Source organism: Amblyomma americanum, chromosome 2 (assembly GCF_052857255.1).
Source record: "Amblyomma americanum isolate KBUSLIRL-KWMA chromosome 2, ASM5285725v1, whole genome shotgun sequence".
Taxonomy (NCBI): Eukaryota; Metazoa; Arthropoda; class Arachnida; order Ixodida; family Ixodidae; genus Amblyomma; species Amblyomma americanum.
Window position 1 is genome coordinate 49,579,873 of NC_135498.1, and position 16,960 is coordinate 49,596,832.

Genomic DNA, 16,960 nt, shown 5'->3' on the forward strand with positions numbered 1-16,960 from the left:
TCCTTTTTTGCCATGTTTTTATGCCTGTTCGGGCACTTTTTTTTATTCATTTTCCTTTGAGGAACGGGCTTCTTGTACAGACTCCATTTCATTTCCCGCGCCCTTAACACTCTGCTGACGTCATTCGTGCGTCATTTAAGCGTTGATGAGATTCAGAAATTCCGATGATACTTACTGAGATCTAAACCACCTTTTCGGCTCGAGTTCGTCGGGCTGGTTGAAAATAAAGGCAGAAACTACAAATTATATCCCAGCGTAACGAAGGTGGCATGGGATGTGCTTTTACAGTAAGCGTATATCAATTCACGCAGGCACCGATGTCGCCATTATGTTTATCTTTTTCTTTCTTCCCGATACCTGAACAGAACGCGTGCTCTGGGACTCGCATAGCGGATGCATGGTGCTAGAAACTGCTACTGCGACGCGCTTCTGCCGCTTTCTCGTAAGCGCAGCCAATCTTAACCTTTGCTAAACGTTAGAAATGGGCCCGAGAAAAATTGCAGTGATTAGCGTTGGTGTTCGTCCCCAGTGATCGGCTAAGGATCGGGAGGCTTGCTTTGGTTCGATGGTTTTCTTGTTTTTTGTCGTCGTTTCGCTTTGGCAAGCGAAATACATCAGTCTTGCAGCTTGTAGAACGTAGCTTCTTGTCTCAAAGTAAGCAAAAAGAAAGAAATCAGTAATTATTCAGGTGTAGACAGGGGAATGATAGGCAATGCGTATTTTGTCCAACAGTGATGTAAATGTAGGGAAGACGAAGACGACGACCTGGTCTCAAAGCGGGCGCTCTGTCCCGGCGTTCACAGTCCCCTCGAGAGAAAAGGCACTGCGTTGAAGACATGGCGAGACTGCTGGCGGCGTTCGGACTTCCAAAGAAGTACCTGGACTTCTGGGACCCCATCGCTCACGAGCACGACGAACCGTCTCCACAGTGCCTGGCGAGAGTGAAGCGTGAGATCGCCAACGTGTACACCCGCCCACCGCAAGGCATCTTCATCGAGCCCGAAGAGACCAACATCACCAAGATCCACGCCGTGATCGTGGGACCTGCGGGCACGCCGTACGAAGGCGGCCTTTTCCACTTCATCGTCAAGTGCCCACCCAACTACCCGGTCAGCCCACCGCGGGTCCGCAACATGACAACCGACCTCGGACGAGTGCGCTTCAACCCGAACCTCTACGCCAACGGAATGATCTGCCTCAGCATCCTGGGTACTTGGCCCGGACCTTGCTGGAACGTGACGCAGAACATAGTGAACGTGCTGCTCTCGATTCAGTCACTGCTGACCGAGAATCCGTACTTCAACGAACCCGGACACGAATCGGAGATGAATGCTGGAGATTCTGGGCGCTACAACGCCGTAATACGGCACGAAACGATCAGGGTGGCCGTGTGTGACGCGGTCGACGCCTGCATTAAGGGCAGCTCGCTGTGTCCACTGGCCTTGAGGAAGAAGATCCTGAAGACGTTTTCCGAGTCATACGACAAGTATGAGAAGGTTGTCAAGGAGAACCTGCATTTGTCTGGCTACAGCATGGACGATCCGTTCGGTGATAACCACGGAACCTACAGTTACGAGAAACTGCTTGCACGGCTGCAAGAACTGAACAAGCTGGTTAAACGGAGGAGCGCCACCACTGCCGGAAGTGACGACACGGCACCTTCTAATGTCGAGCAACCCGAAGCATCCTCTGGTCGCAAGTAGGCCCGCAGCGGCATGTTCGCGTAGTGCAGGTCGAGCGTGAAAGCTGTGAGGTGTAAGCATGTCGCTGTTTAATGTCAGGTTGAAAGAAGCAATTAAAAGCCAACCGAAAGAGCATGATCATGTCCGGGGGTATTCCGAGTAAAGTAACGTTGGCACGCGACGACAGAGTGTGCGGTTTTATTTGGGTGTACACAGAGATATCCCCTTTAGTCTTCACAAAAGTGCCGTTCATATCGTGATGCTTCTTTATGAAGTGCGTACACAGTCCGTCAACCGTTGTCAGCACGACCAACACCAATTAACATGCAGCCAGGTGTAGATGCAGAGCATAAAAGTGATCATGAACAGGCAGTATTCAAACAAGCGGCCATTGATTACAGAAAACAAAATGAAATTTTCTTTTTTTCTAACGACGCCAGCTGCACATGGTACTTTCTCGTGGGTGAATGCGCTGCTTTGCTGTTCGACGTAGTACCAAGGGCCGCCGAGTAAGACTTGCAAGAATTTCACTATTTAGTCTATAGACTGTATTCAATGTTGCCACTTCCTAGACGAGGATAAGGGAGAACGGTTTGGGCGCTTTCACGGTTTCAGTTTACCTTTTGTTTAGACGCACATGAAGGAGATGTCGCCCTCGCCTTTCATCGCTGCATTCGTACAATGAAACTTTAACAGATAGGCAGTATGAATTTTTTATTAGGAGTGATTTGAAAGATCAGTAACTGTTCAGGGTGTTTCAATTAAGTACGGAAGCAGGCTTAAAAATAAAGCGGTAACGAGCTCTACCATGACTAAAATAGTCCAGGTTTCTAGGCAGTGGTCTTGGCCTGGTCAGCATTACTTTTATAGGAGCCTAAATTGCTAGTTAACAAAGAAAAATTTAACTTTTTATCGTTAACTGTACAAGTGGTTTTTTAATGCAAAAGCGGAGCTTGTAAAAATGCGCATTTCAGTTGTTTTCTGCGTAGTAACTTATGTGTGGTTGCTTTCCTTCCCCTTTTAAAGTGTAAACACACGAAACTGAACAATATTCTCACGACTACGCTTTCTCGCGTCACGATGTTATCATTCTCAAACGCACTCCAAATGAAGGAACTCGCATGCACGACGCCGCAGTGAACAAACAGGCAAACATTCTCTGCGATAGCTCCGTGATGAGGGCGGGTACTTCGTTTTTTGTTGTTTTTGAGAATCGTGGTGCAACAGAATAAGCGTGACAGCATTGTACCGCAAGAAATTCTCTGCCCCGCGGCTTGGCATAAGACGGCAATGTCTTTTCACATCTTGTGACTGCGACTGCTTTAATTCGGGCGGAGGGACGAGAAATTTCCTACTTGCTCTCTCTCCACACCGTTTCTTCCACGGACACGCAAAGCTCGGTCTTCCCTCCCTTTATTTCCTTAGTCGCCTTATTCTCTGCCCACCGCACCCAGCGCTTGTTATCCTCCCCCCCCCCTTTTTTTTTTCTATAACAGTCAAAACATCGCTCCATCCCCTGTTTCACCACTACTCGACAACGCGACGTCAGTTAGGCTTCACGGCACTGTAGCAGGGAAGAACCCGATGCTCGGCGGAGAAGCCCCCAAAGGGGAAGACGGGACGGAGCATCGCTCCCTACGCTTCATCCCTCCTCCTCTCCCCCTCATCCCGTCGGTCGCATCTCATATCTCTCGAGCACGTGGCACTCGGCCATAGCCAGCCACGCGCCGCGAGCGCTGTCTCCCCACGCGCCATCAGGTCGGGACCCGCAATCGGAGGGGGAGATGTAATACGAGATCAAATTCATAACCGGGATTTCGCGCTGCCGCCGTCATTGCCGCTTGGGGAGGGACGGATGCTTTCATATGCGGAGGAATCGGACATGGCTTGCTCTAGAGCGCTCGCTTCGCAATCCCCCGCCCTCCTCATTGCGTTCTTCTGGTCGATCGCGCACGTGTGTAGGTCCACGTGGGATGCGTCTGTACGCTTTTATGTGCGTACGCTTGTAAGTGTACGCATAGGAGAAACCAGGGTTCACCGCTTGAGGATCTATGCTGGCCCTGCATGCAGTCTTTCGCGAGTGCCATATTCTCTCGTCCCTTTTTGTTGTTGTTGTTGTTGATTATTTCCCTGTAACAAACCGTATTATATAGAGCTCTGGCTTGCTTTTATCACCGCAAAACATTTGGGGAACGAGGGTAGTCCAATGAACAATGTCCCCGCAGCTTTCAGGAATTCAGCGCCCTCTGGCTGAGCTTTATAGCTTATGAGACTGCGAGAATGAAAGACACGGATGAATCTAAGGAGGTACCCTGAGTGACTAGAACTTCCTTACTCCCTTAGGCCTTTTCTCCTGTCCGTGATCCTGCTTAAAAAGAAGCTGAGCCCCATATCCCTTTTCCCGTCTCTGACCGTCCGCTTGGTCCGTTGTATTAAACGCGGTGATTTCGCGGCTTGCGATGGAGGAAAGGAATAGGAAACAAGCGCCAGCAGATTCAATGGGGATACATCCCTACACACCAGGCTCTCGTTGCTTCCCTAATCTTCCATCCTCCTCCGAATCGAGTCTCCTGCGAGGAATCAGAGAGGGAAAGCAAGAAGCCGAGTCTCCTGTAGCAAAGGGAAGTCAGGGAGTGGAACTGAAAATGTGTAGAAGGGGGAGACGCCTGCTGGCCCGGGAAAAAAGGGGATACGTTTCGGGATGGAGGAAGAGCAGGATGGACAGACACGGGAATCGTTCGTTGCGCTTTGAGTTTTCGCTGGCGTTGTTCCGCGATACCGCACGTCGCTTCCCTTTCTGCCCACTTGCAATCTTTCTTCCGTTCGAATCGCACACTATACGCCGGTGGCAATGGCTGCGTGTTAGGGAAAGCCGCCCGCCGGGGCTTCTGTTGTGCGCGGAGCGGTGACACATAGGATCGACGCGGTGGGCTGTAATGAGCGCCACGTGGTAGTGGTGGTGGTAGCGGCGGTGCCGTGTATACGGTTAGTTGGCTGCCGCTTGGGTGGGGGTCAGAGTTCACAATTGAAACTGTGGAACTGTTTGCCCTCCGCCAGCGAGGAGCTCCCTCTTCCCTCCACCCCGAACGAGCTCGCTTTGTTAGCTTGCGCGCCTCCCTTGTCGGTCCGTCGTGGCCTGTGGGAAAAAAAGGTGGCTGGGGTAGGGAAAGGGGATTGTAAGCGCTGACGGTTCGCTGGCGGCGCTGAAGTCGTTTGCTCGTGCTGTCCCTGAAGCGCTTGTGACAGTACTGTACAGCGTTATAGAGGCTAAAGTAGAGAGAGAGAAAACGGAGATTGTTCACGAGAGAAATAGTCCGGGCCTTGAACAGCATTTGAAAGCGCGGGATTCCCGGTGAGCGCCAAATAACTTTCATGCATGCTTTTGATGGCATAGTACGTTCGAGCCTAACATTGCTGTGGTTTGTTTGTGAGCAGAAGTAAATGCTGCTGCGATTAGCGACGTGATGCTGCCGGGATTTACTCGGTGTCCCTGATCACTATGTACGCGTTGTTTCTGCTACGAACTGCACACAATTCACGAGGCGAGGCACAGGGTTCGGGAAAAAGAGAGCGAGAGAGGAGGAAGGATAAGTCTAAATGTACACGAGCCGAACACGTGACAAGTCTGGGCTTTGTGCGCTTAACGCGATTTGTCGCTGGTCGCGTGAAGCCGCCTAGTCATCACGCGGTCGCGGGGCACAGCTCCGCTATGCGCGCCTGGATCCAAACGCGAGCAGCCTTTGTTCGCCAGCAGCTCGCGGTTGTAAGTTTTTCTCTGCGCGAACAGAGCGCTTGCGCTTAACCTGCCTCATGGGTCCGTCCTGTGGGAGCAGACTAATTGTTTGACTTTAATCAATTTATCTTCTCAAATCGAATTACAGTCTTTACGACAAAGCGATGTGGCGAAATGCGTCATTAGATGAGTGGAACTCATGTCAGGTTTTAGGTTTTTGGCAGTAATGCATGCCTGGTGGGGGACGCTAGCACAAACGCTGTAGTATTGCAAAGAATGGAGTATCGTGCATTGGGAACCTGCTTAATATGGATTTCCGGTTTATTCAAACTGATTCTCCTGTCCCGTCAGCGTAACGAGCACTGCTGATCAGAAATTCTCTGAAGCAGAAACGTTGCCCACTCGTTCTGTTCCTGCGACGTAGAATGGTATACCAGCATACTTCTCTGTAGGGGGATTTCAACTCAGACCACCTTTCCCAGGCAATCTTCCGGAATCATCACGTGGGCATATCGTTCCAGTCCTCAATGAGGAAGGTCTTCCTCACTGAATTTAGGAAACAAACAAAACGTCCAATAGAAATGTTATGTTTTTCCCGTGGATATACACAACACAGTCAACCTCGCAAAATCTTCGACGCTGTATATGGTCACACACAGTCCTGCTCTTTGTCGCACTGATGCAGATGGCGCTGCGAACAGAACGGCTGAGACTGCGAACAGAGAACGTGAATTTCAGACAAACGCACGCACGCACGCACGCACGCACGCACGCACGCACGTGCACACTCACGCAACATAGAGAACAAAACATTCTTCATTCGTGCTGCCCGCATTTCTGACCCTCAACGCGTTCGGAACGGCCTGTGTGCTCTTGCATGCTCTCGGGGGGAAGAGCTGCAACCGCAGAACGATGCCATCCGCATATGTCTCCCTCCCTTGCTCTTCCCTGCCTTTCCCCGACGTGCTGCAGTTAAGGGATTCACACCCACGCCAGCCTCACTTTATGGCGTGCCGAGCGGACAAGCTGCCGGCGACACGTGCTTTCGTGTATCGGGGGCAAGGAATAAGGGGGAACCGCTTTCAGCCAGCGTTGTGAACGGCGCTCCCGAAACGACACCCCCTCCCCAATTTCCCCACCTCCACGAAGCCATAGAGCGCACGCGTTTGTCACAGACCGGTGTCCGAGCGATGCCCAAGCCATTGACACAGGAGTCAAAAGTTGTCGCCAGTGCGAATGAGCCAGTGACCCAGCGGGTTCGGGTCGCTTTTATAGCGCTTATAGTTGCAGCGGGTCACACATGTCAAATAGCGCTGCGCGCTTGTGTAACGTTGACGTGCAAATGGGCGGCGCCCGCACAATTTGTTGCAGTGCAAAGAGTGGGGCTCGAGGTTTTACAGCGTAAAGAGGGGAGATCTGGGTGAGTGCGGTGGTTTGCTTCGCCGTGGCAGCGTGGCACTCAGCTACTGTGAAGCGTCAGAATAATGTGTTTGTGATGTAACGGTAAATTCGCGAGGAGTTGAACATTTGTCAAACGTTTCACCGTCATTGTAGCAGACGAATATGCTACATAACGCATAACTCGGGTTGGAGTTTTCGGTTTGAAGCGAATAAATGTGCGCCAAATTCGATTTGCGAAATTCGGTTTTACCCAAAATAAGGTGGCCAGTATTCTTCGCATGCACGTCGCATCTATACAGCTGGCTATTGAGCAGGGGCTACACTCAGTCAAACGCGAGAATCAACAAAGTGCGAAAGTCAAGGGCGTGCTAAGTCGGGGGTATACCGTTGTGCATTGTGGGTAGCTTGGGGTATCGCTCTGCTAACTTGGACACGTCTAGATACTAGGAGGCTGCCTCTCGTCGCCAAAGGTCGACTGACATAGTCGCGCTGTTCCCTGTTATCACGCGCTTAGGGCAGTTGCCTGGCTATACGCAGGCTTCTTGATTGCATATGAGGACACTCCAAACCCTGCATAAGCGTCATGAAAAGGTGTCATGTTCTGGCCACCGTGACGGTTAAGCGCAAGCTCCATCGCTGTCGTCAACATGCAAACAAAGCGAAGCCCACCCTCTACGTCAATCAACTCAGCGATAACATGAAAACGCACCTTTTAGAAACAAACTTCCGCTTGAGTTTCTGCTCCGCGGTTCTGTTTCTTTCTTATCGGCGACAGCAATTTCTTCCGCAAGGACAGCTATTATTAATTATTATTAATAATTAAGATTTTTACGCTGATTACTGGCAAGTCGAATGCTCAAGCTGGCAGAAAAGCAAAGATAAACTGTAAGTGACATTTGGCCGCACAGGCAAACCACATTATATTATCGAAAAAAAAGACGGTAATAAATGAATCAAAGTGTACTCGCCGAAAAAAGGACAAATGTGTCCTACAATAAACAGCGAAAAAAGTTCGCGGATTCGCTAAAAATAAACGAGAAGTCCAACCCTTACCTACAACATGTATACAATAGACTAACAGAATTGTAAGATCAGCTAGATCACGTTAACAAATATGTCAAATAAGCCCAAGAGCGTCCAATCCCTAGCTCACATTACGCTAATGGTATACAACCTTCACAAAAATTATTAGGCAGTTTAGAGTGATATTCTTGAGCAGAGAAATGTTTAACAATATTTACAGAGATTTTCCATAGATTTTTGAAATTTTCCTCAGGTCAAGAACTACCACATACATGCGAACGCGGAAGTTTTCCGTTGCTTTACACGGCGTATATCTGCTTTACAAAATGTGATATGATTGAAAGTTAAAGCGCGTTGTCGGCGTCGCGTGCTTTTGATACTCCGTCGGGCACCTCACCGACAAGGGTCCTCTGAAAGTTTCTCCTGTCCGCACAATCTGCGTCTGGTGAATAGTAATAACTGAGCATGAATCTACGCACTGCACTTACCAAAGGAGTACGCTAGCAAAGCATTCTGACGCCAGCTCAGTATTGCAAAAACTGCACCTACTACGTCAGCCGTTTATTGGCAGCGATACGATAGAAAGCGTTTCACCGGTCCAGTAACCAGAGTGTGTGCGGGGGGGGGGGGGGGGGGGGGGGGGATGTTTGGCCAATATCCGACCAACGCCACCACCAATGTCATCTCACTGTTTACTCAACGTAAGGCTGACGTTGTTCCGTCGACTATAACCTACGTAAAACCACACCAGGTGTTTCAGGGTACACTTTCAAAATAGCCTTTTTTGGGGTAAAAATATGGCTTTTGTGGCATAGTAGTACCAGTGTTGACGTACACCAGAAAACCGGTGAATCGTCTTAAGTATATAAGCTGGTTAACTAATTTTTGATAACTAACTTTTTAACTATCACAGATAGGCGACTGGTTGCAGTTAGAGATTTGTAACCGGTTGTCGGTAATAGCCATATTAGTTTATAGGATTTCGAAAACGTGGTTACCCTCGCCACTGTGGCTCGACAAAGTATGGCTGCATCATGCAAAAATTCATGCGCTTTTGAAAGCATACAGGCAAAGCAACCCATCCAGTTCAAGTAACTAGTCGAAAAAGCCATATTTTGCCGAGCCACTGTGTCAAGGTTGATCGCATTTTCGAAATTTTATAAACTGATATGGCTATTACTAACGGCCGGCTACAAATCTCTGTTTGCAACTAGGCGCGTAACTCTACTAGTTAAAGTTAATTATTAAAAATTAGTTACTACCAACTTACTACTTAAGGCAATTCACCGGGTTTCTGGTGTCTGCCAACACTGGTAATACTAAGGAGCAAAAGCCATATTTTTATTTATTTATTTATTTATTAATACTGCAATCCCAGGAAGGGATTTTCGCAGGGTGAGCATACAGAAAATAGGTAAGTACAAATATTAAGAAAAAAAAAGTACAAAGGCCACAAATTAATAATAAGCAACAAAACACAACAGCAAAAATGAAAGGCTCAATGACGTAACACAACAAAAAAGTACACTAAGGTTTGGGGCATATAAATACACTACTATCAAGTCATCAGTGAACATGGTCAACAGGGAATTAATTAAATAAAGAAAGAGCACCAAAACGATCACAATATTAAATTCAGTTCAAAAATGGGAACCGGGAATGCATGACAGAGGACATTATTGTGCACTGAGGTTGCCGATGAATGATGATAAAAGCCTATTTTTGAAAATTTTGAAACAGTTCACTGAAATACCAGTTATATGCAGGATTTGTGCAAGAATTCGTAGCACCTATTATTCACAATGGTCATCTAGTACCATGTGAACCAATTCAGAGCGCCAATAAAAGCTGTTCACTTTAATAATTGGCGGGTCTGGTCCTGCTTTGCTCCACGTTTCAGCCAGTGCTGCACATGCAATTTTTTCGCGAATGTTGAGAGTACTCTTAAAAGGGCATAAGCAGAGAGTTTCCGTGTGATAATGAGACGAAAGAAAAAAAAATGCTGTTCAGTGCATGCGATTTCTAGCAAAGACTCGTTTGAATGCATCATAAACCGAGCAGAAATGCATCATGAGCCTAACATGCATGAATAACAAATTGACGGGGGCTCAAGAAGAGAAAACACCTCAAGTCCTAATCAGAAACACAGTTCATCAGAAACTAAACGCAAAAGTCATCAGAAATACTAGGTGAGTGTGATGTCTAAAGTCTTTTACTTTAAATCATAAACTGATCGCACATTTTTGTAAGACACACACACACTTGCCTAGTGCACCTACACAGCCCCGTGGAATCACGCGCTGGGACACTTTTATGTCATAAATGAGTCCTGTTTATATCTGTCTACATTTTATCTTATCCTGTTGCCTAAGTTAACACATGGTGGAAATTTAATTTGGCTAATGGCGTACTCGCTAGGTTAACGTCCTGATGAGAGCGACAATTTGAGAAAATCTTTTAAGGCGACCTGATCGCAGATGGGCCTACAACTAAGCATTGGGGTCAGGTCAAAGGATATTAAATGTAAATACTAAGGTAGTGACGATGACGAATGCGAATATCACCCTGCAAAGCCACAACATTGCGTTCTTGCGTCCAACGTGAGAGAAAATCTCGTTCTATTTCTGATCTGACATTTCGAAAGGAACGTTTCTCGTTGCAGTTCCGCTTCCAGGAAGGCTTTCCCTTGCTACAGCCTCCTCGTGAACAAGTGTCCGTAAAACATCAACAAATATACATTATTGATGAGATGCCAGCAAATCCCAAAGAGATCTGCACCCTTCCATTATAAGACTCATTACAGGCTTGTGCGCTCCCTAGCAGGACAAGGACGCTGCTTAAACCGAACCAAATTTTCCCGCAAAACCACGCAGTTTGCAAGTTATTTCTATTTTAACCAGACACAAGCACAGCAATAGGGCTCCCTTGGTGTGTGTGTGTGTGTGTGTGTGTGTGTGTGTGTGTGTGTGTGTGTGTGTGTGTGTGTGTGTGTGTGTGTGTGTGTGTGTGTGTGTGTGTGTGTGTGTGTGTGTGTGTGTGTGTGTGTGTGTGTGTGTGTGTGTGTGTGTGTGTGTGTGTGTGTGTGTGTGTGTGTGTGTGTGCGTGTGTGCGTGTGTGTGTGTGTGTGTGTGTGTGTGTGTGTGTGTGTGTGTGTGTGTGTGTGTGTGTGTGTGTGTGTGTGTGTGTGTGTGTGTGTGTGTGTGTGTGTGTGTGTGTGTGTGTGTGTGTGTGTGTGTGTGTGTGTGTGTGTGTGTGTGTGTGTGTGTGTGTGTGTGTGTGTGTGTGTGTGTGTGTGTGTGTGTGTGTGTGTGTGTGTGTGTGTGTGTGTGTGTTCTAGCTGACTAGCATACAATGAGAAACTATAACAATAACCCGATATTTCGCCTATGTGTCATCACACGCCTTCGGGCCATAGGTCATCCCTAACTAGCCATAATGCCTCGGTGTAACTGGAGGTTGAGAGAGGAAAAAGGCTCGCCGGAATAGCGGCCTCAACGAGCGAGAATGTCTTCGGAGAGCGCGTCTTGTCAGACGCGTATACGCCCTGGACAATCCCACGCCACCCACGGCGCAAGCGCGCACTGAGTTACATAATGTTCGCAGCCTCGGCACTAGCTGTCATTGTCTCTCGAGCGCAAAAAAAAAAGAGGGAAAACAAAACACGTCTCCGTGGCACACGCTGTTTCTTCATGCCCGGAGTAGCGGACTGCGGGCCGCTTGTCAAGGCGCGACAAAGAACGGTATCTTCGGACGTGATCTGTGTGCATTTTCTGGCGCTGTCCTCTCGGTTCCGTGTGACGAGTAGGGATGCGTCCACTCCGCGTCAGCAGCTGTGGAGCAGCGGCGCAGTTATACCAGCGACTGTGGACGAACCGGAGTTGCCTGCGCAGATAAGGTTCTACCGTATACAATCCGCCTCGCATTCGGGAGGTGCTGGGTTCGATCCCTGATGCCGCCGGGTGCCCACCGGTTCTTTAATGGGTACAAGATTTCCCCCGGCCTGGTGCTCGGCTCTTCCAAGGTGAGATGCTTGGGAAAACGGTCCTGGAACAAATCGTTACCTTGACGGATCAGAGATAAGTTCCGCCGTCAAGCAACCCTAAATCCGCCTCGTGAGGTAGAAGCCCATTTGTGTCCATGAGTCTTCGACCGCACCTTGAGTAAAAACTCTTTGGCACTCTTTGGTCACAGAGGCAACTTGCGGCATAAAAAAATCATCATAAAAGCGCCATACAATACAGTACAATAATAATAATAATAATAATAATAATAATAATAATTGGTTTTGGGGGAAAGGAAGTGGTGCGGTATATGTCTCGTATATCGTTGGACACCTGAACCTCGCCACAAGGGAACGGATAAAGGAGGGAGTGAAAGAAAGAAAGAGGTGCCGTAGTGGAGGGCTCCGGAATTATTTCGACCACCTGGGGATCTTTAACGTGCCCTGACATCGCACAGCACACGGGCACCTTAGCGTGCAATAAATAAATGCAATAAATCGCATTAATACAATACAATACAATACAATACAATACAAGACAACAAAACAACACAATTTTAATATGCATATAATACAGTATTACAAGCACTGCAGCGTTGGCCTAGTGGTTTGAGCATCCGCCTCGCGTGTGGGGGGTGCGGGGTTCGATCCCCAGCGCCGCCTGGTACTCACCGCTGACACAATGGATGCAAGGTTTCGCCTGGCCTGGTGCTTGGCCTCTTTAAGGTGAATAACCCGGGAAATCTTGAATAGACGAAAACACCTTGTGCCATGGCGTTCTTTGGCCACACATGCTCTCGCGCCATAAAAAATTAATCATCAACATAGCATAATGAAGTATTTCAATGCGAGTTAAGCGCGAACGCGTGCACTGACTGCGTGCGCATCTTGCTCCTTGAAGCCACCTGCAGCCAACCCTTTCCCACTTACCGCTCCCTGGACGGAGCCAGCCGTATAGAGTGTACGCAATACGATGCAGCCTGAGCGCACGCTCAAGGGAGCCCCGGACGCTTTGGAGAGAGAAAGGGGAAGGCTGCAAGCTCTGCACGAAGACGGGACCACCGCGGCAGCAGCAGCGGCCGGGCAGCCGAGTTTCTGCTGACCGCGCGTCGCCCCGAGCGAATTCCAGACTCGAGCTGGGCTCCCTCGCTCGCGCGCCTCAGAACACACACGCACTTCACGTTCCGAGAGCGCGCGCGATCACAACGTATCATTACGGCTCAGCTGAGAGGGAAAGAGAGGGAGAGAACGATGGTAAGAAAAGGAGGGAAGACGAGCAGCCCCGCCTGTTTTTGTTTGTTTACTTTCAGTGTTTGTTTGCTTTTACTGCTCCATTTTCTCGTTACCGCTGCGGACGGCGCGATGGTTCTCGCTCGTCTCGCGAGCTCGCTGAATCCAATGCACGCCTTCGAGTCCAGGGCCGCTGAGCGTTGTGGCGTCTACCCCCTTCTCTCCGTCTTTACTACGGGTAGCGAGGCGACGCGCTGACAAGAAGAGTTTAGCTTCCTCGAAAGACACCCCTAACAGCCTGCCTGCCTGCTAATCCGCCTGCCTATATGCCCTGCGTATACTGCCTTGCCCAAATCGCGTCGGTATATTGCGGTTTCTAGACGAGCGTCCTTTCCTCACGCAGCCTATAATCCGCCCCCCCGCTCCCCCCCCGCCCCCCCCCCCCTCCCCCCCCTCCCCTGTGCATTTGGGCTTGCGTCTTGGCGTCCCCTCCTCCTCCTCTTCCCTTTATTGCCAGCGCCAGCATTTTCTCCGGCCTCCGTCTTCGCGTTTGCAAGTGATCAGTTCCCGCTGTCCTGCGCCGCCGTTAAGCGAAGAATAACCACGGTGCAGTTGGCTGTTGCGCGTAGTTTAGAACACGTTCAGACACTCAACCGGCCGCCCTTATGCAGATGCTCGTCAGATCTAGCAACGCATTATAACCGGTCGTCGCGCGACGTCCCGTAAGGAAGCAACCGAGAGAAAAATCTCACTTTAACGGCTCTCCCGCTGAAGCCGTAGTTCAGTTCCAAGATGCGGAGAGAGAGAGAGAGAGACATCGGAAGGCAAAGGAGATCATAATAGAAAGAAGAAAAAAAAGGCGAAGAAAAGAGCCAAATAGATACGCAGCCGGGGCAAGCACAATTTGCTGCAGACCATTCGTCGTGGAGGGGCGGGAAGGTGCCGATGGGCACTTTCATCTCACCTCCTCCCCTCTTCTCGTTCTCTGCACTGCAAGCGCTGCTGCTGCTGCTGGTGTAATCGCGTATCCGTAGCGTAGCGTACTCAGTTCCCTGAACAAACAAGCGTGGCAGCCCACCGCCGTCCTCCCCATCATATTTCATCGTCGTGTAAGAAGCACAGCGCTCCCATGAATGGGGCGCCGTTCACACCCTCTCGCTACGTTCCGCGCTTCACCTCCACATTCCTTCCCCCCTCTCTCTCTTCCGCGGGTCTCAACTCCCTTCTCCTCCGGGGCGTGTTTCTCGAGCGTACACGACTACACTCGCTCGCGCGCACGCGCGCACGTACATACCTTCGGCAGCGCCACCTATCGGGCCTGGCGGCGCACATCCGCGACGTGATTGCCTCAATTTTTCGGCTAGACGTAGTTTACGCGGAGACGGAGAGGGAGGAAGCGCACGGCGCGAGTTTCCTTTCCTTGGCGCTAGGTGGCTGAGAGGAGGCCATGCAACGTGGCCGGGCTTTCGACGGCAGCTTAGTCTAGCTCACAGTAGTGTGCAGTTGGGGCTTGTGTGTGTGTAGTTTGCATAGCACAGGCGCGCCATCTAGGCGCCTTCTGTGCATGTTATACGCACAGTGCGCCGTTGGCGTATAAAGGGCGAGTCGGGGTTCGAGAAGACACATACGTTTCATAGGGAAGGCATACAGGCTGGCTGGCAGTAGCGTCGCGAAGAAAGCCGATACGTGAAGGCGAAGGCGAAACGAACAAACGCTGCGTGAAGTTTCATTCATGTTCCGGGTTGCGTGGGTCTCTACGCGCGCTCGAGCCGTTGCCTGTCTGGCTGGCCGTGTTTGTACGGGGGGGGGGGGGGGGGGGGTATGTTTGTGCACGCAGGGGCTGAATAGTTTCTGTGCGAACGTGCTGGCGTTGGTGCGTGCGTATACGTGCACGCAGAGCCGGATTTCGATCGTAGGCCCCGATAACGATACTCGAAGGGTGTGTTCGCCCGCAGGTGCTGGCCGAACGGGCGTATATAATATACTGCGGCCCGTAGTATGGATCCCGGCGCCTGGGAAGAGGTATGCGAAATGCTCGCAGCGTAAGACTGCGACGACCATCTCGGCGCACAATTTGTTTGCTTTCAGAGCGCACGACTTGTTGTGTGTGTGTTAAGTGGTTGCATACTTTGTCTGGGGCAATTATAGAGGACAGGCACGACTGGTGAAGATCTGTGAATGTGTGTGTACGCGCCTGAATGTGCTCGTTTGTGCGCGTACACCTGGACGCATCCTCTTCCCATTATGGAGGAGGGCCTTCAGCAAGGAATATGAGCTGGGTGTCCCCGGTAACTTCTTACACGTTCGTATCGTTATCTGCCCCCCCCCCCCCTCTCTCTCTCTCTCTCTCTCTCTCTCTCTCTCTCTCTCTCTCTCTCTCTCTCTCTCTCTCTCTCTCTCTCTCCATGTACTTTTGGCGCCAGCAATAATTGCACTTGAATCGAGGCTGTTCCGAGCTCGGTTGATTTGCTGTGCATACGAGTCGTGTTTAAATGAGGCAGTTTAATATGAGGTTATCCGGTTCCTGCGGACTCCCTTACGCATGCATCTCCAAGTAAATTTAGTTTCATTTACTGTAGGTTTGACCGATTGCGTTCCCATCATTTCCTGGTCAACCTCAGTTTGTTTTACGAGTACAGCTGCGTATGGCATTTTATCCTTGTCATGCGGGATTCTCCATAGTGGATCTCTGAATATTGGAACTGCATATGGGATTTTCTACACGTCATATGGGATTTCTCATAGTGTATTTGTGAATGTGGGAGCCGCATGTAGAATTTTCCCCATTTCATATTGCATTCCCCATAGCTGATTTCTGAATGTTGAAGCTACGCAGGGCATTTTCGCCACGTCTTAAGGGATTCCCTACTGTGGATTTCTGAATATGGGAGCTTCATATGGCATTTTGTCTTAGTAGTATGGTGTTATCCATACTGCACTACGTATAGGATTTGTCGTCCTTGCGTCGTAGTATGTCGTGACCGAAAACCTTCTCTCTTTCATCCCCAATCAGCCCGGTCCTGCGCAAAGTGTAGCCATCCTATTCACGCAAATTTCCTCTGTCCTGCCCATCTTACACTGTAGCAACCATGCTGCGATTGCCTTCTATTGGGATCCCTTTCGCAACCACAAACAACCACTGGTTATTTTCTTTTCATATTACATGTCCCTCACGTATGTATTTCCTTCTTTTTGGTTTCACCTAGAAAATTATTAATTCTTGTTCCCCAACTCACGATGCTGTCTTATACTCTGGTATTAATTTACCGTTAATAATTTCATTTTCCATAGCTCACTGAACACTCCTCATTCCCTAGCTATTCACGTGATCCCGTGGTCCGGATGTGTCGTCACGACTTGCCCTAGATAAGCGGATTCCCTTAGGACTTCTAATACTTGGCTGCCTACCGTGAACTGTTCTTATCTTCCTATAGAGTTGAGCACGACTTAGTTTTCGTGCATATTAATTTTTAGGGCCTTATATGCGCGCACCCTTTTGTTGCGTAGCCTGTTTGTAGCTCCTCAGTAATGAAAACGATCACTCTCCTTAGTTACTTATCTTGGCAATATTGTCTGCAAATTGAAAGTTTTGCTGATATATTTAGACACTCAAAATTCATTGTATGAGACACGTGGTTCCAGTTACATGGCGTCCTGAAGGGCTCTGACACTTGTGTGCTCTTCATCGAGGCAGGAACACATGTCATTATATTTATGTGATTCATGGGGCAAGGTGTGCGGGAAGCGCGATGGAAGTAACGTGCTCCTGTTAACTCAAGTAAATCTGCTGTGCGGGCAGTTCTGCGTAACATACCTCCGTATATATTGAATTTAATCACCAAAGAACCCACCGCTACTATACTCATGACACCAAAGCATAAGTTAAGAACA

The 16,960-nt window shown here is 49.4% G+C and overlaps 1 pseudogene; it reads left to right on the top strand.

Moving 5' to 3' along the window:
• The first annotated feature begins 756 nt into the window (after nucleotides 1–756).
• LOC144118551 (ubiquitin-conjugating enzyme E2 Z pseudogene) lies at nucleotides 757–1,866 on the top strand (annotated as a pseudogene).
• Nucleotides 1,867–16,960: the final 15,094 nt, after the last annotated feature.